The 21935-nt window shown below is 40.1% G+C and overlaps 1 protein-coding gene and 1 pseudogene across 1 annotated transcript in view; one reads left to right on the top strand and one right to left on the bottom strand.

Moving 5' to 3' along the window:
• AGBL4 (ATP/GTP binding protein like 4) overlaps positions 1 to 21935 on the top strand; it is a 1451937-nt gene that overhangs the window by 175446 nt on the left and 1254556 nt on the right. The window lies entirely within an intron of this gene.
• Positions 3893 to 8881, bottom strand: LOC112632122 (annotated as a pseudogene).

The raw sequence follows: 21935 nt of genomic DNA, 5'->3' as shown, positions 1-21935 counted from the left end.
TCTAGGTTCTCTATTCTTTCATTGATGTTAGGTGTCTATTTTTAAACCAGTACTGTGCTGTTTTGGTTAATATAGCCTTGTAGTATGTGTAATTTGATGCCAGATAATTTGATATCTCCAGCTTTGTTCTTTTTGCTTAGAACTGCTTTGGCTATCTGGGCTCCTTTAGGTACACTATGAGTTTTAGGATTGCTTTATCTGGTTCTATGAAAAATAATGTCAGTATTTTGATAGGGATTGCATTGAATCTGTAGCTTGCTTTGGGCAGTGTGATCACTTTAACAGTATTAATTCTTCTGCTCCATGAGTATGGGATGTTTTTTCATGTGTTTATATCATCCATATATTTTTCATCAGTGTTTTGCAGTTTTTCTAGTAGAAATATTTCATCTCCTTGGTTAAATGTATTCCTAGATATTTTATTTTTTTGTAGTTATTGTAAATGGGATTGCCTCCTTGATTTGTTTCTCAGCTTAGTCATTCTTGGTATATAAAATTACTACTAGTATTTAAAAAATATTTTAATTTCAATCTTGGCGGTTACATGATAGGTTTATATATTTATGGAGTACATGAAATACTTCTTTCCTTCAGTGGATTGTCTCTTCACTTTTGTATTAGTCCATTTTCACCCTGTGGATAAAGACATACCAGAGACTTGGAAATTTACAAAAGAAAGAGCTTTAATGGACTTACACTTCCACGTGGTTGGGGAAGCCTCACAACCATGGTGGAATATAGGAGGAGCAAGTCATGTCTTGCTATGGGACAATAGGAAAGATTTGCTAAGTGTGCATATAGCAAATCTTTCCTATTTCAAATCTTTTCTATTGTGAATAATGCTGCAATATACATGGGAGTGCAGATATCATTTTGATATACTAATTTCGTTACTTTTGGGTATATACCTAGCAGTGGGATATGTCACTGCTAGCTATATGGTAGCTCTATTTGTAGTTTTTTTGAAGAACCTCCATACTGTTCCCATAGTGCCCATAAATTAATGTATATTCCCACAAACAGTATATGAAGTTTCCATTTTTTCCACATCCTTGCCAGCATTTGTTATTGCCTGTCTTTTAGATAAAAGCCATTTTTACTGGGGTGAAATGACACCTCATTGTAGTTTTAATTTGCATTTCTCTGATGATCAATAAATTTGAGCAAATTTTCATAAACTTGTTGGTCATTTGTATGTCTTCTTTTGAGAAATGTCTATTCAGGTCTTTTGCCCATTTTTAATTGGATTATTAGCTTTTTTAAGAAGTAGGGTTGTTTAAGCTCCTTCTGTATTTTGGTTCTTAATCTCTTGTCATATGGATAGTGTGCAAATATTTTCTCTCCTTCAGTGGGTGTCTTTTCACTTTTTTTATTAGTCTGTTTTTCACCCTGTTGATAAAGACATACCTGAGACTTGGTAATTTACAAAAGAAGGAGTTTTAATGGACTTACATGTCCACATGTCTGGGGAACCCTCACAACCATGGTGGAAGGCAAGGAGGAGCAAGTCACGTCTTACATGGATGGCAGCAGGCAGGGGGAGAGAGCTCGTGTAGGGCAACTACCATTTTTAAAACTATCAGATCTCATGAGACTTACTCACTATTACAAGAGAAAGACCTGCCCCCATGATTCAATTATCTCCCACTGGCTCCCTCTCACAACATATGAGAATTATGGGAGCTACAAGATGAGATTTGGGTGGGGTCACAGAGCCAAACCATATCATTCTGCCCCAGCCCCCCGCAAATCTCATGTCCTCACATTTTAAAACCAATCATGCCTTTCCAGCAGTCCCCCAAAGTCTTAATTCATTTCAGCATTAACTCAAAAGTCCACAGTCCAAAGTGTCATCTGAGACAAGGCAAGTCCTTTCTACCTATCAGACTGTAAAATCAAAAGCAAGTTAGTTACTTCCTAGATACAATGGGGGTACAGGCATTGGGTAAATACAGCCATTCCAAATGGGAGAAATTGGCCAAAACAAAGGGACTATGGGAAAGTAAGTCCAACATCCACCAGGGCAGTCAAGTCCTAAAGCTCCAAAATGATCTCCTTTGACTCCCTGTCTTACACCAGGTCATGCTGATGCAAGAGGTGGGCTCCCATGGCCTTGGGCAGCTCTGCCTCTGTGGCTTTGCATGGGATAGCCCCCTTCCTGGCTGCTGTCATGGGCTGGCATTGAGTGCATGTGATTTTTCTAGGCACACAGTGCAAGCTATCAGTGCATCTACCATTCTGGTGTCTGGAGGATGGTGGCCCTCTTCCCACATCTCCACTAGGTGGTGCTTCAGTAGGGACTCTGTGTGAGGGCTTTGACTTCACATTTCTCTTCTGCACTGCCCTAGCAGAGGTCCTCCATGAGTGCTGTGCCCCTGCAGCAAACTTTTGCCTGGGCATCCAGGCATTTCCATATATACTCTGAAATCTAGGCAGAGGTTCCCAAACCTCAATTCTTCACTTCTGTGCACCTGCAGGCTCAATACCACATGGAAGCTGCCAAGGCCTGGAGCTTCCACCCTCTGAAGCAACAGCCTGAGCTATACCTTGGCCACTTTTGGTCATGGCTGGAGCAGTTGGGATGCAGGGCATCAAGTCCCTAGACTGCACACAGCAGAGGAACCCTGGGCCTGGCCCATGAAACCATTTTTTCTTCCTAAGTCTCCAGGCCTGTGATGGCAGGGGCTGCCACAGAAGTCTCTGACATGCCCTGGAGACATTTTTTTCCATTGTCTTGGGCATTAACATTCAGCTCCTCATTACTTATGCAGATTTCTGCAGCTGGCTTGAATTTCTCCTCAGAAAGTGGGATTTTTTTTTTGGAAGCAGCTTTACATTTTCAGTCTTCCCATGCAAAACCTTTAAATATCATTGCATATAAAGACTAACTGCAAAATAATGCAGGGATAATTAAAAGCCTGTTTATAGTACACTGATACTTTGTCATGTGGAATTCCAATCTGTGACTGACTGCCAGGTACCCTGATCAAACAATGTACACACAAATCAGACAGCTTTTTACTGAGACAGTCAGTATCCATAGTGATTCCATAATGATGCCTCTCTCATTTCTGGAACACTCTACCATATTGTCATTTGGGAATATCAGAGTCAACCTGCACCATTCATAAGCGCTTCCCCTCTGAAAAATGTAGTGTACAATAATGGCAAATTCTGACTTCATTTGGTTCTTGTATATGAAAGGCATTTTTTGGGTTTCTCACCAACTTGAACATCTCTGGTTTAGAATACAGTGAATCCTTGGACAAAAGCTTTCCCTGGAATCCCAGCATTTTGGGAGGCTGAGACGGGTGGATCACGAGGTCAGGAGATCGAGACCATCCTGGCTAACCTGGTGAAACCCCTTCTCTACTAAAAAATACAAAAAACTAGCCGGGCGAGGCGGCGAGCGCCTGTAGTCCCAGCTACTCGGGAGGCTGAGGCAGGAGAATGGTGTGAACCCAGGAGGCGGAGCTTGCAGTGAGCTGAGATCCGGCCACTGCACTCCAGCCTGGGCGACAGAGTGAGACTCCGTCTCAAAAAAAAAAAAAAGAAAAAAAAATAGCTTTCCCTGGATCCACTACATTTGTTCGATTTATTTTTTGTAGGTTCTATAATGTAACACTAATGGGCATTCAAGGCTAAAGGTCCTGAGTGTTGATTATCTCCACATTTCCCTACTGTTTGGCTGCAGGGATGGATGACCTAGAGCTTGGTGGTTCCATGGTAATTTCCCATCAGTATAAACTCTCTGAGGGTGTCTGAGAGGTGTGCCATGTGAAAAGACTTGTGTATGAATATATGTTTCTCATGTATATGATTGGGTCAAATCTAGAAAGGGATGAGCTGTGGCTTAAGGTCTTCCTATGTCCCCAGCACATGTGGAGTGGGTTTATCCAATGTGAGTTCTCTGGTGCTTAGTAATGGAGGTGCTGTGTATAAAGGCCTTTCCACAGTACCTGCATGCATATGGCTTCTCTCCTATGTGGATCCTTCAGTGCTGAGTGAGGTGGTTGCTCTGCCTAAAGGACTTTCCACAATTGTGACACTCGTAAGGCTTTTCCCCAGTGTGTGTCCTTTTGTGCTGGCTGAGGAAGGAGCTGTGGTTGAAGGATTTCCCACACCTATTGCACCTGTAGGGCTTTTTCTTGGTGTGAATCCTCTGGTGTTCGATGAGAAGGGAGATCTGGCTGAAGGCTCTGCCACACTGGTTACATCCATAGGGTTTCTCTCCTGTGTGGATCCTCTGATGCTGAATGAGGGGAGCAAGCCGGCTGAAGGCTCTGCCACACTGGTTGCATTCGTAGGGCTTCTCCCCAGTGTAGTTTCGCTGATGTTTGGTGAGGGATGAGCTGTGGCTGAATGCCTTGCTGCAGTCATTGCATTCGTAGGGCTTCTCCCGTCTGTGGATTCACTGGTGGATTCACTGGTGTTGAGTGAGGCGTGTGCTCTGCTGGAAGGCCTTCCCACATTGACTGCACTCAAACAGCTTCTCTCCTGTGTGCATCTGCTCGTGGTGGCTGAGTGAGGAGCTGTGGCTGAAGGTTTTCCCACACTGGTTGCATCCGTAGGGCTTCTCTCCTGTGTGAATCCTCCAATGCTTGGTCAGGAGTGTGCTCTGGCTGAAGGCTTTCCCACACTTACTGCACTTATAGGGCTTTTCTCCTATGTGGGTCCTCCAGTGCTGAATCAGTGGTGTGATCTTGGTGAAGGCTTTTCCACACTCATGGCTCTCGCAGGGCTTCTCCCCTGTGTGGATTTGCTGGTGTTTGGTCAAGGACTAGCTGTGGCTGAAGGCCTTGACATACTCACCACACTGATAGGGTTTCTCCCCATTGTGGATTCACAGGTGCTGGGTGAGGTGGATGCTTTGCTGGAAGGCTTTCACACACTTGCACTTGTAGGGCTTCTCACCTGTGTGAGTTCACTCGTGTTGGCTAAAGGAGGACCTAAAACTGAAGGATTTCCCACGTTCACTGCACTCATAGGGCTTCTCACCTGTGTGAGTTATCTGGTGCTGGATCAGCGGGGCAATTTGGTTGAAGGTCCTCCCACACTGAGTGCGTTTATAGGGTTTCCCCCCAGTGTGGATTCTCTGGTGTTTGGTAAGTGCTGAGCCGTTTTGGAAACCTTTTCTGCATTCGTGACATTCATAAGGTCTCTCTCCTGTGTGCGTACAGTGGTGTTCGATAAGTGCTGAGCTGTGACTAAAGGCCTTTCCGCATTCCTGACATTTGTGGGGTTTCTCTTTTACATAGGTTTTCTGTAGAACATTTAGGTCTGACTTCTCCCTTTTTCCATGTGTTCCCCACGTGTGAGGGCCTCGTCGTTCAGGAGTCATTGTTTGATGTGGGAAATCAGGGTTCAGACTTATGTTTTTCCTAAACCCATTCCTCTGCTACTGCTCCTGAACAGGCATCTTCATAGGCATGAAGGCCGCCAGCACTGCCAGGCTCTCTAGGCTCTCACAATTCCATTCCCAGTGGCTCACAGTGTCCTCATCCCTGCAGTACCACAGACCATCCTACAGAAATCTTTCTACCAAGATGACACTGTTGGATATTTCTTCAGAGATACCTTGCTTTAGAACTGACAGTTTGACTTTGGGTCTAGTTTCCAAGTCTGAAAGAAGCAAAAACTGGAAATGTCCCTTAATCTCTGTTCCAGGGCAAAAGAGTTTGTGGTGAGATGGGAAGAGGAAGGATTAAAATAATGATTTTGAAAGTTCAAGGTACAAGTAGCTTTGACTATTTAAAAATATAGTTTTGCAAACCAGGAAAGGAAGAGACAGAGGGAGAAACAGAATAAGGAAGAGGAAAGTAAGGAATAAGGAAAGGAAGAGAAAAGAACAGAATAAGGAAAGGAAGGGGAGAGGAAGGAAAAAACAGTTGGCACAAGGAGTATGGGTAGAGTCTGTGAGGGGAGCATAGAGGAGGGTGCAGCGGGGATGCCCAGGAGAGAGCATTCAGATGCATGAATGCACTGGACTTGGAAGGAGCAATGTGGGAACCAGGCCCCAGCTACAGTGGCCTCCGTGATGCCAGGTGGCAACAAAGAAAAAGGTGCTGCATGGGTGAAGTCTGCTGACACCCAACTTCTTCCTGGCAGCATATGCTGTTGTGCCACCTCACTCTAGATGTAAAGGAACCTATCTGCTCCCCACAAACAGGAATAGCTGCAACATGCATCACTAGGAGGAAGATAAATGACCCATGGTGTATTAGAGTACTTTGATCTGCCTTATTTTGTCCGTTTCACTAACTGGGAACTCCCTGAGGGTAGGGGTTTCTGTCCACCTTGCTCACCACTGTATCTATAACCCATAGCAAGACTTCAATATACATGCTTAATGAATGAACAAATGCACTCCCTCCTCCTGCTTCCTGGCAGGACTCCCTTTTTGCCCTGGGTACCCAGCCGTCTCTGCACAGCCATGACCTGGGTGCATGCTGCCCCTACCCTGACCCCACAGTGGCCTAGAGGTGTGAGGTGGGTACCTTTCCCATATTGTTATGCTTCAGTGAAAAGTTCAATTTTAAAAAAAAGTTAAACCAGGGGTGACTGGCAGAATAGTGGCTTTCCAGGATGCCCACATCCTAACCCCAGAACCTATATGTTTCCAATTATATGGGAGGGAGGAATTAGCATTGCTAATCAGCTGACATTAAGAGAGAAATTATACTGGATTTTCTGAGTGGACTTGTGTAATCACAAAGGTCCTTAAATGTGGAAAAGAGGCAGAAGGGTCAGAGTCAGAGTGAATAAGATGTGAGACTTGACAAGCCCTCGCTGACTGTGAAGATGGACAAGGCTATAGCCAAGGAATGTGGGTGCCTCTAGAAGCTGAAAAATGCAAATAGATGGATTCTTAGCCAGGCACAGAGCCTCATGCCTGTAATCTCAACAGCTAAACTGAAAGGCCTTGGAAAGCACAGTTGAAGAAATGTGAACTGGGCTTATTGAAACCTGTTTGCATGCCTCTTCAACTGCTCTTTTCAAGTAATCTGAGAAACAGCTTTGAAGGGGACTTCTGATGCACGTAAACCACCCTCTTATGCTTTAGTAGTAAAATAATCACAAGAGGAGACACATCTTGTTATTAAATATGGTTGAGTTTTTTCTTAAAAATAGCAATTTAAGGTACTACTGGAATGATTATAGTATGTATATATATTAGTGTAAATTCTAAGACATAATTTTTCTACTGATAACCAGAAAATGATAATTTTCTTTTTTTTTTTTTTTTTTTGAGACGGAGTCTCGCTCTGCCGCCCAGGCTGGAGTGCAGTGGCCGGATCTCTGCTCACTGCAAGCTCCGCCTCCCGGGTTCACGCCATTCTCCTGCCTCAGCCTCATGAGTAGCTGGGACTACAGGCGCCCGCCACCGCGCCCGGCTAGTTTTTTTGTATTTTTTAGTAGAGACGGGGTTTCACCATGTTAGCCAGGATGGTCTCGATCTCCTGACCTCGTGATCCGCCCGTCTCGGCCTCCCAAAGTGCTGGGATTACAGGCTTGAGCCACCGCGCCCGGCCGAAAATGATAATTTTCAATTAGAATTTACTTTTTACTTACTATTATTGTTGCTTCCCATTTGTAAATAACACTTGAATAATTATATTAACTAGCAAACTAGAATGTTGTCTGTGTTTTTATTCTTCATGCTCCATAAGATAATAATATTTTGATAATATACTTCAGCATTGAAAAATCTGTACAAATTATGGGTTATCATATAGCTTTCAAATTGAGTTGGCATCTGAAGGTTTAGGAATATCTTGTGCAGGTCATTTGACTATTTGCAATTAATTCCATTTTCCACCTTTACTCTGTAGTATTAGGGACTAAATTCTGAAAATTGCATTTCCCAGGCTTCCTTGTCAACTGACTTCTAGCTATCTCAGCTAAGAGGACCCTCTTGCAGGAGTATGTATATAGGGCAGGAAGAAGGAAGAAGACTAGGTATTTTTTTTTCTTTCTCTTTTAGGTGGCATCTTCAGCAGTGGCTACACCTACATTCATGGTTTTGCCAAACAATTCCTATCTTGTGATATCATCATTGTTGGATAGCCTGAGCTCTCAGGATATCAATAGCATTTGTCTTTGCCTTCTGTCTATGAGTACAGTAGACATTTCTTACTGTTGTTAATCTCTGTGTTGCCCCACTCTTTCTTATTTTTTCCCAGTCTCCCCTGTTTGGCCTTTTGGCTTTCCCACTAGTTGAGAAACTAGTTTCCTATAGTAAATTCCTTTTATTGAACTACCTGGCATGAGCTCTTTCACTGACCCGTTTTTGATTCATTCCTGAATGCTAAGGGCAAGAAACCTTTCTCATTGATTCCCTGGGGTTACTGTAAATGATGGGGTTGGATCCTCACTCACCACCTTCTGCTTCCAATAGCTCAGGGCTATAGTAGTTGGCATGATTTGCTGAACCGTAGGAGAAGCTGTTTTTTTGTTTGTTTTGAGACAGAGTCTCACTCTGTCACCCAGGCTGCAGTGCAGTGTCGCTGAGGCTGGAGTGCAGTGGTGTGATCTCAGCTCACTGCAAGCTCTGCCTCTCGGGTTCATGCCATTCTCCTGTCTCTGCCTCCCGAGTAGCTGGGATTACAGGTGCCCTCCACCACACTCAGCTAATTTTTTGTATTTTTAGTAGAGACGGGATTTCACTGTGTTAGCCAGGATGGTCCAATCTCCTGACCTTGTGATCCACCCACCTTGGCCTCCCAAAGTGCTAGGATTACAGGTGTGAGCCACCACGCCTGGCCAGGAGAAGCTCTGTTTTAATGGTCATAGTTGACACTAGTGGCTCAATGTGTTGCCAACCTTGCAATTTCCTTACCTAGGTCATGCTTAATTATTTCATACCACCTTGATGAATCATGTTCGTGACCAGTTTTTAACATTTTAAAATGGAGTTTATGTATACAGACTTAAGGGCTACACAGATTTTGGAAGGAGGATTCTGATCCCCTCACAGTATAAACAAAGCCACCAAAAGTTTGAACTGGTCGGGCCAATCGCAGCTCAGCAAAGCAGCTACAGCCAGACTGCATCTCTAGAATCCTCCTTTCTGGGCAGGGCATCTCTGAAAGAAAGGCAGAAGTCCCAGTTAGGGGCTTATAGATAAAACTCCCATCTCCCTTGGACAGAGCACCTGGGGGAAGGGGCGGCTGTGGGCGCAGCTTCGGCAGACTTAAATGTTCCTGCCTGCAGGTTCTGAAGAGAGCAGTGGATTCACCAGCACAGCGCTTGAGCTCTGCTAAGGGGCAGACTGCCTCCTCAAATAAGTTCCTGACCCCTGTGACTCCTGATGGGGAGACACCTCCCATCAGGGGTCAACAGACACCTCATATAGGAGAGCTCCGTCTGGTATTTGGCAGGTGCCTCTCTGGGACGAAGCTTCCAGAGGAAAGAGCAAACAGCAATCTTAGCTGTTCTGCAGCCTCCGCTGCTGATACTCAGGCAAACGGGTCTGGAGTGGACCTCCAGCAGACTCCAGCAGACCTACAGCAAAGGGGCCTGACTTAAAAGGAAAACTAACAAACAGAAAGGAATAGCATCAACATAAACAAAAAGGATGTCCACACAACAGCTCCATCCAAAGGTCACCAATGTCAAAGACCAAAGGTAAATAAATACACAAAGATGAGGAAAAACCAGCATAAAAAGGCTAAAAATTCCAAAAACCAGAACACCTCTTCTCCTCCAAAGGATCACAACTCCTCACCATCAAGGGAACAAAACTAGACAGGGAATGAGTTTGATGAATTGACAGAAGTAGGCTTCAGAAGGTTTGTAATAACAAACTCCTCCGAGCTAAAGGAGCATGTTCTAACCCAATGCAAGGAAGCTAAGAATCTTGCAAAAAGGATAGAGGAATTGCTAAGTAGAATAATTAATTTAGAGAAGAACATAAATGACCTGGTGGAACTGAAAAACACAGGATGAGAACTCTGTGAAGCATACACCAGTGTCAATAGCTGAATTGATCAAGTGGAAGAAGGAATATCAGAGATTGAAGATCAACTTAATGAAATAAAAAAGCATGAAGACAATATTAGAGAAAAAGAATGAAAAGGAATGAACAAAGCCTCCAAGAAGCATGGGACTATGTGAAAACATCAAACCTATGTTTGATTGGTGTACCTGAAAGTGATGGGGAGAATGGAACCAAGCTGGAAAACACACTTCAGGATATTATCCAGGAGAAATTCCCAACCTAGCAAGACAGGCCAACATTCAAATTAGGAAATACAGAGAACACCACAAAGATAACCCTCAAGAAGAGCAACCCCAAGACACATAATCATCAGATTTACCAAGGTTGAAATGAAGGAAAAAATGTTAAGGGCAGCCAGAGAGAAAGGTTGGGTTACTCACAAAGGGAAGCCCATCAGACTAACAGTGGACTCTCTGCAGAAATCCTACAAGCCAGAACCAGAAGAGAGTGGGGACCAATATTCATCATTCTTAAAGAAAAGAATTTTTAACCCAGAATTTCATATCCAGTCAAACTAAGCTTCATAAGTGGAGGAGAAATAAAATCCTCTACAGATAAGCAAATGCTGAGAAATTTTGTCACCACCAGGCCTGCCTTACAAGAGCTCCTGAAGGAAGCACTAAATATGGAAAGGAAAAACCGGTACCAGCTACTGCAAAAACATACCGAATTGTAAAGACAATTGGCACTATGAAGAAACTGCATCAACTAACGAGCAAAATAACCAGGTAGCATCATAATGACAGGATCAACCTCATACATAACAATGTTGACCTTAAGTGTAAATGGGCTAAATGTCTCAATTAAAAGACACAGACTGGAAAGTTGGATAAAGAGTCAAGACCCATCAGTGTGCTGTATTCGGGAGACCCATCTCACCTGCAAAGACACACATAGGCTCAAAATAAAGGGATGGAGGAATATTTACAAGAAACTGGATAGGAAAAAAAAGCAGGGGTTGTAATCCTAGTCTCTGATAAAACAGACTTTAAACCAACAATGATCAAAAAAGACAGAGAAGGGTAATACATAATGGTAAAGGGATCAATGAGATAAGAAGAGCTAACTATCCTAAATATATATGCACCCAATACAGGAGCACCCAGATTCATGAAGCAAGTTCTTAGAGACCTACAAAGAGATGTAGCCTCCCACACAATAATAGTGGGAGCCTTTAACACCTCACTGTCAACATTAGACAGATCAACAGACAGAAAATTAACAAGGATATTCAGGACTTGAACTCAGCTCTTGACCAAGTGGACCTAATAGACATCAGCAGAACTCTCCACCCCAAATCAACAAAATATACATTCTTCTCATCTCCATATCACACTTGTTATAAAATTGACTACATAATTGGAAGTAAAACATTCCTCAGCAAATGCAAAAGAATGGAAATTATAACAAACATTCTCTCAAACCACAGTGTAATCAAATTAGAACTCAGGATTAAGAAACTCACTAAAAACTGCACAACTACATAGAAACTGAACAACCTGTTCATGAATGACTGCTGGGTAAATAATGAAATTAAAGCAGAAATAAATAAGTTCTTTGAAAGCAATGAGAACAAAGAGATAATGTACCAGAATCTCCGAGACACAGCTAAAGCAGCGTTTAGAGGGAAATTTATACCACTAAATGCCCACAGAAGAAAGTGGGAAAGATCTAAAATTAACACCTAACATAACAATTAAAAGAACTAGAGAATCAAGAGAAAACGAATTTAAAAGCTAACAGAAGACAAGAAATAACTAAGATCAGAGCAGAACTGAAGGAGATTGAGAAACAAAAAACCCTTCAATGAATCCAGGAACTGGTTTTTTGAAAAGATTAACAGAAAGGATAGACGTCTATCCAGACTAATGAAGAAAAGTGAGAAGAATCAAATAGACACAATAATAAGTGATAAAGGGGATATCACCACTGATCCCACAGAAATACAAACTACCGTCTGAGAATACAATAAACACTTATATGCAAATAAACTAGAAAATCTAGAAGAAATGGATAAATTCCTGGACACATACACCCTCCCAAGACTAAACCAGGAGGAAGTCGAATCCCTGAAGAGACCAATAAGAAGTTCTGAAGTTGAGGCAGTAATTAATAACATACCAACCAAAAAAAGCCTAGGAACAGACAGATTCACAGCCAAATTCTACCAGAGGTACAAAGAGGAGCTGGTACTATTCCTTCTGAAACTATTCCAAACAATAGAAAAAGAAGGACTCATCCCTGACTCATTTTATGAGGCCAAATATTGGCTGATACCAAAACCTGGCAGAGACACAACAAAGAAAATTTCAGGCCAATATCCCTGATGAACATCGATCCGAAAATCCTCAATAAAATCCTAGCAAACTGAATCCAGCAGCACATCAAAAAGCTTATCTGCCACGATCTAGTCGGCTTCATTCCTGGGATGCAGGCTGGTTCAACATATGCAAATTAATAAATGTAATTCATCACATAAACAGAACCAATGACAACAACCACAATTATCTCAATAGATGCAGAAAAGGCCTTCGATAAAATTCAACACTGCTTCATGCTAAAAACTCTGAATAAACCAGGTATTGATGGAACGTATATCAAAATAATAAGAGCTATTTATGGCAAACCCACAGCCAATATCATACTGAATGGGCAAATGCTGGAAGCATTCCCTTTGAAACCAGTACAAGACAAGGATGCCTTCTCTTACCACTCCTATTCAACATATTATTGGAAGTTCTGGCCAAGGCAATTAGGCAAGAGAAAGAAATAACGGGTATTCAAATAGGAAGAGAGGAAGTCTAATTGTATCTATTTGCATGTGACATGATTGTATATTTAGAAAACCCCATCGTGTCAGCCCCAAGTCTCCTTAGTTTGCTGAAGCAACTTCAGCAAAGTCTCAGGATACAAAATCCATGTCCAAAAATCACAAGCATTCCTATACACCAATAATAGAGAGAGCGCCAAATCATAAGTGAACTGCCATTCACAATTGCTACAAAGAGAATAAAATACCTAGGAATACAACTTACAAGGGATATGAAGGACCTGTTCAGGGAGAACTACAAACCACTGCTCAAGGAAATGAGAGAGAACACATGGGAAAACATTCCATGCTCATGGATAGGAGGAATCAGTATTGTGAAAACAGCCATACTGCCCAAAGTAATTTATAGATTCAGTGCTATCCCCATCAAGCTACCATTGACTTTCTTCACAGAATTAGAAAAAACTACTTTAAATTTCATATGGAATCAAAAAAGAGCTCGTATAGCCAAGACAATCCTAAGCAAAAAGAACAAAGCTGGAGGCATCAAGCTACTTGACTTCAAACTATCTGACAAGGCTACAGTAACCAAAACAGCATGGTACTGGTACCAAAACAGATATACAGACCAATGGAACAGAACAGAGGCCTCAGAAATCACACTACACATCTACAACCATCTGATCTTTGACAAACCTGAGAAAAACAAGCAATGGGGAAAGGATTCTGCATTTAATAAATGGTGTTGGGAAAACTGGCTAGCCATATGCAGAAAACTGAAACTGGACCCCTTCCTTACACCTTATACAAAAATTGACTCAAGAAGGATTAAAGACTTAAATGTAAGACATAAAACCATACAAACCCTAGAAGAAAATCTAGGCAATACCATTCAGGACATAGACACGGGCAAAGACTTCATGACTAAAACACCAAAAGTAATGGCAACAAAAGTCAAGATTGACAAATGGGATCTATTTAAAGTAAAGTGCTTCTGCACAGCAAAAGAAACTATCATCAGAGTGAACAGGCAACCTACAAAATTGGAAAAAAATTTTGCTTTCTATCCATCTGATAAAGAATCTACAAAGAACTTAAACAAATTTACAAGAAAAAACAAAGAACCCTATCAAGAAGTGGGTGAAGGATATGAACGGACACGTCTTAAAAAGAGACATTTATGCAGCCAACTAATATATGAAAAAAAGCTCATCACCACTGGTCATTAGAGAAATGCAAATCAAAAACATAATGAGATACCATGTCATGCCAGTTAGAATGGTGATCATTAAAAAGTCTGGAGATAACATGCTGGAGAGGACATGGAGAAATAGGAACGCTTTTACACTGTTGGTGGGAGTGTAAATTAGTTCAACCATTGTGGAAGACAGTGTGGTGATTCCTCAAGGATCTAGAACCAGAAATATCACTGAACCCAGTAATCCCACTACTGGGTATATACCCAAAGGATTATAAGTCATTCTGCTGTAAAGACACATGCACACATATGTTTATTGCAACACTGTTCACAATAGCAAAGACTTGGAACTAGCCCAAATGCCCATTAATGATAGACTGGATAAAGAAAACGTGGCACATATCCACCGTGGAATACTATGCAGCCATAAAAAATGATGAATTCATGTCCTTTGCAGGGATGTGGATGAAGCTGGAAACCATCATTCTTAGCACACTGACACAGGAAGAGAAAAGCAAACACTGCATCTTTTCACTCATTAGTGGGAGTTGAACAATGAGAACACATGGACACAGGGAGAGGATTGTAACACACCAGAGCCTGTTGGGGGAGTGGGGGCCTAGGGGAGGGATAGCATTGGGAGAAATACCTAATATACACAATGGGTTGATGGGTACATGAAACCACCATGGCACATGTATAACTGTGTAACAAACCTGCACGTTCTGCACATGTTTTCCAGAACTTAAATTATAATAATAATAAACAAGATTTAATTATGTGTGAGATGATTTTAGAAAGATTTCCAGTAAAAATGGAAATGTCACTATATAGCATTACGTCTTTATTTTTATAGTCTGATTTGTATCCTCGCCACTCCAACAAGATTGTTCTTTGAAGGGTTGCCAGGGTCATACTGATGTAATTTGATAGTTTTGTCTTAGCTTTTGATTCCTGTGCAACCTGACATTTCTAATGATTGCTCTTACTATCTGATACTGCCTTGCCCTGGCAACTGTGATTACAACATCTTCATTCTCCCCCTGTCTCGGACTGATATATCTTGTTTTCCTCCACACATGACCTGTAAGGCATTTTCCAAGGTTCAACTTACCTATCTTTAATTTTTATAAATATTGAGTACATATCTAATAACTCATAATCCATCCATCTACCCATCCATCCATCCATAAAGAATTATTATTGTGCTTATTAAATATCCTGAATCCATTAATTTATTTTCTGTCTGCCTCCCTTATTCAAACAATTAACATATGTTGCTCTGGCTTCCTTTCACTCAAGTTTCTTCTCCCTCATTATCTATTCTTTACATAGTACCCAGAAAGATTCTTTAAAATTCAAATCACATCTCATTCTTTCCCTACTTAATACCTTCATTGGCTTCCCATCAGAGTTAGAATATAATGCCGACTTCTTATCCTGACTACAAAGTGATCAGTGACTACTTGGTCTGACCCTTGACTACTTTTCTGACTTCAGCTCATGACATTCTTACTCTTCCCAATAATGCTGTAGCCATAGTGACTTTCTGCCTGTTCCCAGAGCAGGCCATATTTGTTCTTTAGGCTGTTTGATTCAGCCAATTTTTTTTTTTCCTAGAATTCTGACCACCCCCTACACCATCTTTACTTTTTGGTATTCAGATTTCAGGTTAAATATTGCTTCCTCAGAGATACCTTCTGTGATGATCCAAAGCAGCTACCCAGTTTCTCTATTATAGCATTTTGTTTTCATATGCTACTTGCTTTTTTGTTTATCTGCCTTTCTTATGATAAAAATAGTTACTTTGACTATTTGCTCTATCTCCAGAGCCTAATGTAGAGTAGGCATTCAATAATTATTTGTTAAATGGGTGAATGCAATTATATGCAGATACTGAAGGTACAAAGATAATAGTAGTAATGACTTTTTTTTACTGCATTGGTTATTAGCCTTTCTTAGGTAACAGGCATCTGTTCATAAGAATCTAATGAAAGCTATGAACTCTCTTCCAATAAAAATACAATTATGCCCATATTATAACATTTTGTCTAAACATTAGAAGCTTGTTTGATTTATTGAGTACTTACTCTTTGTTAGACACTTTACTAGTGTCCCCCCTCCTCCTTTAGAAACGATGAAATACAGTTTCATTAAGTATCTCTACATAATTAAGCCCTGGTAAAATGCTTCTCAGAGCTATATGTGGTCAAGAACCAACTTTATTTCTCCCCAGTCTGTCATGGCTCTCTATGTAATCCTACTGTGCATGACTTGTATGATGCTCATGCCATGTGCAATTTGCCACATAAGTTTGCCAACATTTAAATTTATTTACACCCTATTCAACTAGATAAGTACACCAATTATGAGTTTGGATGTCAAATGACTGTAAAAGTATCATACTGTACTTGCTTGGGAGCAATGTATAACAAACGAATTTGCAGACCAGCATCAATTTATGGACCAAATTTTGAATAACACTGCCTTGGAAAGTATCATCAGCCTTGAACTCTCTTCAAGGTAGTGATTCTATATTTTAAACTATCTGATTGTGTCCATAGCTAGATGTGTATTGGTAGTTTAAAATGGACAGCTCCCCAAACCAAACTTCTGTTTTAACTTCAAAACAGAAGAACCCTTTTGACCTTAAAACTTTTTATAATTTCAAAAATTCTAATAGTTTTCTAGTCATTCTAGAGTCATCTTTTGCTTTTCTTTACCACCCCATCTAATTGCTTATTAAATCTTATTTCTCCATCTTAGTGTTTTTCACTGATTTTTTATTATTACTCTACTTTTTGGATACTTTTTCCTAGTCCCCCAGCTCCCTGAAATTTCAATGCTACTGATATACTGCATATCTCTTTAGGTGCTGTGATCTTTCAGAGGGCAACAAATCATTGTAATAGTCTAAAATTTTTTGCTCCAAATGAAAGCACCCCCATTGAGAATTCATACTCTACCTGTATTATCTTTCTCATTTTATTCTACTAACCAATATCAAATCCGTATTGTTTTTAACGTTAATTATGATACTTTCTTTGTTTGGTATGTTCTTTTTCACATTTTTATTGAAATCTATGCTTAAAGTCTGTACCCAAACTTACTTTCTCCTATGATCTCTGCAGCTGTATATGGCTTTTCCTTCTTCCAGTTTACAATTTCAGTTTTACTAATATTTCTTTTGTGGAACATAGCTTTTCACTGTGCCTGCAAGCATAAACTCCTCGAGGGCAGAAACCTTGATTTCTTTTCTTTTCTTGCAATGGCTAGCTCTTAACAGGTGCACAAAACATCCATGGATAAATGAATAAATGACAATTGCTTCAACATAAAATCGTGGGTCCTAAAATAATTGGCAAGTTTACACTCACCCTAAAGCCCTTATTATTTCATGGATGAGTAAAAACAATTTTCTATAGTCTTCTCTTCTCCTATTTCTGCCTTCTTTGTCTATACAGGGATAGAGTTATTATATAAGATGATATCATGAAAACCTGATATGGTTCCTTGCTTTGTCATCAACTCATTCTCATATTTAGGTATTAGATATCCTAAAGGAGCTGGGTGTAGATGGATTAACTTGACTCAGTGCCTTCATCTTAGTCTTCGTTTTGTCACTCTGTTCATAATTTACATATCAATCACAGAAGGTTTGTATTTGAAGTGTCCCTTAAATATGGCAGAACATACTTGTTTAAAACAAATGTGTTGCAAGAATGTCTCATAGGGCAGATTTCATTGCCACATTTAGAAGCAAATGCTCATACCCATATGTACTAGTTAATTCCTTCCCAATATGTTTTGCTTGTTTTTTAAAAAAACCTTCCTGTGCACTAAACTTCAATTACAGAGGGTTTTTGTTTTGTATTAATTTTTATAATTTTTCCTGAAGAGTGCTCCAACACAGGAAAAAAACAACTTTTTAAACTTATCAATTTATACAAATATTAAAATTGTTTTAGAATATTATCTAAATTACTTTTCATTTTTAATTTATTAGTATTTAAAGTTATTATATGGAAAATCATGTAGCTAGTGGAATCCTAGCTTTGGAAACAAACAGTTCTGGTTGTGAGTTTTGGTTTTATTATTTACTATCTGGGTGGCCTTGTTTGAGTTATTTAGTATATTCATCAGGGTTCTCCAGAGAAACAGAACCAAAAAGGTTGTGTGTGTGTGTGTGTGTGTCTGTGTGTGTGTGTGTGTGTGTAGATTTATTTTAAGGAATTGGCTCACATGTTTATGAAAGGTGGCAAGTCCAGAATCTGCAGAGTGGGCCAGCAGGTTAGAGATCCAGGGAAGAGCCAGTGCCGCAGTTGGTCTGAAGGCCATCTGCTGGCAGAATTTCCTGTTATTCAAGGAGGTCAGTCTTTTGTTCTATTCAACCCCTCAACCGATTGGATGAGGTCTACCCACATTATGGAGGGCAATCTGCTTTAATCAAAATCTGTTAATTTAAATGTTAATCTCATCCAAAAACACCATCACAGAGACATCCGGAGTAAAGATTTGATCACGTATCTTGGCACGGTGACCCAGCTAAATTGACACATACAATTACCCATCACATTTAGCCTTTCTAAACTTCTGTTTTCTCATTTTAAAATATGTGGAATAATGAGCTGTCTTGTAGAATGGTTGTGAAAATTACATAAGGTTATGTATCAAATGCCTATTACATAGTAGGCACTTGATAAATGTTAACAACATAAATTTTTTTTGTCCCCTTCCTCCTCCTTCTTATGTCCTATTCCTTCTTCTTCTTGTTTTCATGGAATTAAAATAAGACCCATGATTGTTTAGTGGATGATGCAGAATATTCATGTATGCTTTAAAATATATCACAGAAGAGGGCATATTATTTAGAAAAACAAAAGAAAATGACAGTTTTTTTTTTTAAATCAGTAAAGAAGATAGAGTCAGTTAGAACCATTCAGTGTTTTGAAAACCATGTATTGAGTTGCTCACCATATTCTATCTGGGTCTTGCTTAGGAAGCTGTAACAGGTTGGGTGACTTATCAGGGTGGTTACTTACTGGCAGAGCAAATAAGAGAGGCTCTATTATGAGTGGAGAAAAAAAATCTACGGAGTAGTATGGAGTGAAAATCAACAGAAACAAACCAAAAAATAGTAATAGCTCAGATTCAGAAGAGGATGAATCAGATAAGAATCTTCAGTGCGTCCTCATTGTTTATGAAATGAAGCCCAAGCATCTTATCATAGCATTTAGCACTTTCCATGACTTTACCCACTACCAACCTTTCCAGACATTTTTCCTAGCCCTCTTTGCCTTAGTTTTAGAGTATATTTACACGGTTTTAGTTCTTCACATATGTGGTGTAATTTTATGCTTCCTTGCTTTAGTTTATATGATTATCTTTGTCTTAAAAGCCATTCCTACCTTTCTTTCTCTGGCTTATTTGCATTTATCCTTCAAGATAGCTCAGTTATCTAACCGGGAAGCCTTCTCTGAAGCCCTAGGTCTGTTTAAGTGAATGGTTTCATTGCTTCTGAAACCATAGGTTTGTTTAAGTGAATAGCTTCTATTGCTTCTAAGCTTTTCATTATCAATCATTTCTTTGTTGATGTGCCTTCCCTTGTGATTCAAATGCCATATCTCATTCATTTGACAAACCCTGAGGCTCAAACACAGAGCTTAGCATTGTTAGTAAACATTTATTAACTGTAATGCAGGAATCTTTACCTTGGACAGAGGTTGCTTGTATAACCCAGTTGTCAGCCCAAGAACCATATCCTGTACTTCTCTATATATCTTCATTTTGACTCTCAGTTCCTCTTTTGTTAGGATTCTTGGAGATCTGCAGCTGTCCACTTTCAGGTGGTGTCTACATATTGTGCAGAACCACCTGAGAACCAGGCCCTAGTCTTCTCTCCCTCTGTCAACTGGTCATAGGGAACTAGCGTTCTTCCTCTGTAGGTACCCTGCAAAGCCATTTATTACTGAGGATTGGCAGGGAGCACCTCTTCCTCCCACCATTCCTGGAAACTTTGACTTCTCTTTCCCAATGTATAGGATGTTTTTCGCTCCCAGTGGAACTCTGCTGTTTCTACTAGCATAATCCTAGCTAAGGTCAGGAAAGGAAGTGTTGGGGGCAACATTTTCTTTTTTATTGCCATGCAAACCTCCCATGAGGTAAGAGAGCTCAGAGAGCCTAGAGAAGAGTGTGTATGGTGTGCGTGGGAGGCAGGGGAATAAATGTTCAATGTTGGAAAAAATAGAATGTAGGATATCATTTACCAGCACAGATTAACATCTCAATAAATTATCCTATGAAACAGTTCATTGTTAGTCTGGCATTTTTTTTTTCTTGTACACGGATTGGTATTGCCTAGGAATCAGAAGACCTGACACTTATCTATGTGGTCTAGGGAAAAATCACCTAACTTCTCGGAATGTGTTGTCTCACCACTAAAAGGAATAATGAACCCTGTCCTGCTTAGTTGACAATATTTCTGTTTCACACAATTAATAGAAGATAGCGGAAATGTTCTGTAAGTTGCTAATATACTACCAAATAAAAAGAGTTTTGGTATTGTGAATGCATGGCAAGAGAGAAATATCTCAGTATGTTTTAAGTCATGGTAGCCAAATTATATTACAATAACAAACACCTTTTTGGAAAAGTCACAAATAATTTCCACTTATATTGCATTGGACAAAATGTGTCATATGGCCACGTCTATTTTCAAGGGGCCAAAAAGTGAAATTCTCCCCTGTGCCCTGGAAGTGAACAGAATAAATATGGCCAGAGAAGTATTGATCATCTATCAATATGTCAGGAAACATTATATACTTTATCTCTAATTCTCCTAAGAATCCCATGAAATTGGCATTATTTTTCTAATATTTCAGATGAGGAAATATTAGAGGCTCAAAGATGAGTAATTGTTAGTAAATGATAGAGCTGGGATTTGACTTTAGTGTGTGTGACTCAAAGGCCTCGACTCTTTCCACTGTGTCACTCATTTCCTTGTCCCTGCAGTTTTGCTAGCCACAGATGACTTGGAATGGAAGATTTAAGTTGAGGTTAATATTATCTATTTGTCAAAAGTAATAATAAATAATAGGAGTGTTACAAGCTCGCAGCTCTTACATCTGGATCTTGTTCTTTCCATTCTGTATCATGAAGGTAATTGGTGCTGTGTTTTGGGGATTGAATGTTTTATATGTATACCACACACACACCATATACATATACACATATCATATTGGTTCTTTTAATCTATGGAATCCTGAGTAATGTGATTATCCCAGCAGTCTGGGATGCCAAGGCAGGAGGATCACCTGAGCCCAGGAGTTCAAGACTGGTCTGGGAAACATAGGGAGACTCCAACTCTACAAAAATTTTAAAAAACATTGCAAGGCATCATGGCATGCACCTATAATTCCAGCTACTTGGGAGCTGAGGTTGGAAGATTGCTTGAACCTGAAAGATTGAGGCTGCAGTGGGTCATGATGGTGCCAGTGCACTCCAGCCTGAGTGACAGAGCAAGACCAAGACCTCATCTCAAAAAAAAAAAAACCAACATGTGATTATGAAATTCAACAACAAAGATGAACTGTTCTTTAAAGGAAAGGCTCATACTCAATTCTTCTTTTAGTCATCATTTTATTGAGGATCCTTAATGGAATCTTTACAATGACATTTACACGTTGTCTTATGTGGATATTAAGTAGTTGTTACCACCAGGAAGCTAAGTGACCAAATGTTTAATTTTTTTTTTTTCTGAAAATGCTTGCTGCTAGTGTGGATCAATGTCATTGCATTTTTAGCAACATTTGGCTTACTTACCTAAAACAACATTTGGCTTACCTTACCTAAAACAAGTTACAAAAAATTAAGAACAGAAAGATTGATTTTTTCTAAGTTTTATAGTTTCTCCTGACAAGTTCTCTGCAATCCCAGGCATAGATTAATGAATGGCACATGCACAAAGT

The sequence above is a fragment of the Theropithecus gelada genome, chromosome 1, assembly GCF_003255815.1.
Source record: "Theropithecus gelada isolate Dixy chromosome 1, Tgel_1.0, whole genome shotgun sequence".
NCBI classification, from domain to species: Eukaryota; Metazoa; Chordata; class Mammalia; order Primates; family Cercopithecidae; genus Theropithecus; species Theropithecus gelada.
Note: the sequence above shows the minus strand (reverse complement) of the source record. Positions and strands in the feature narration are given on the sequence as shown.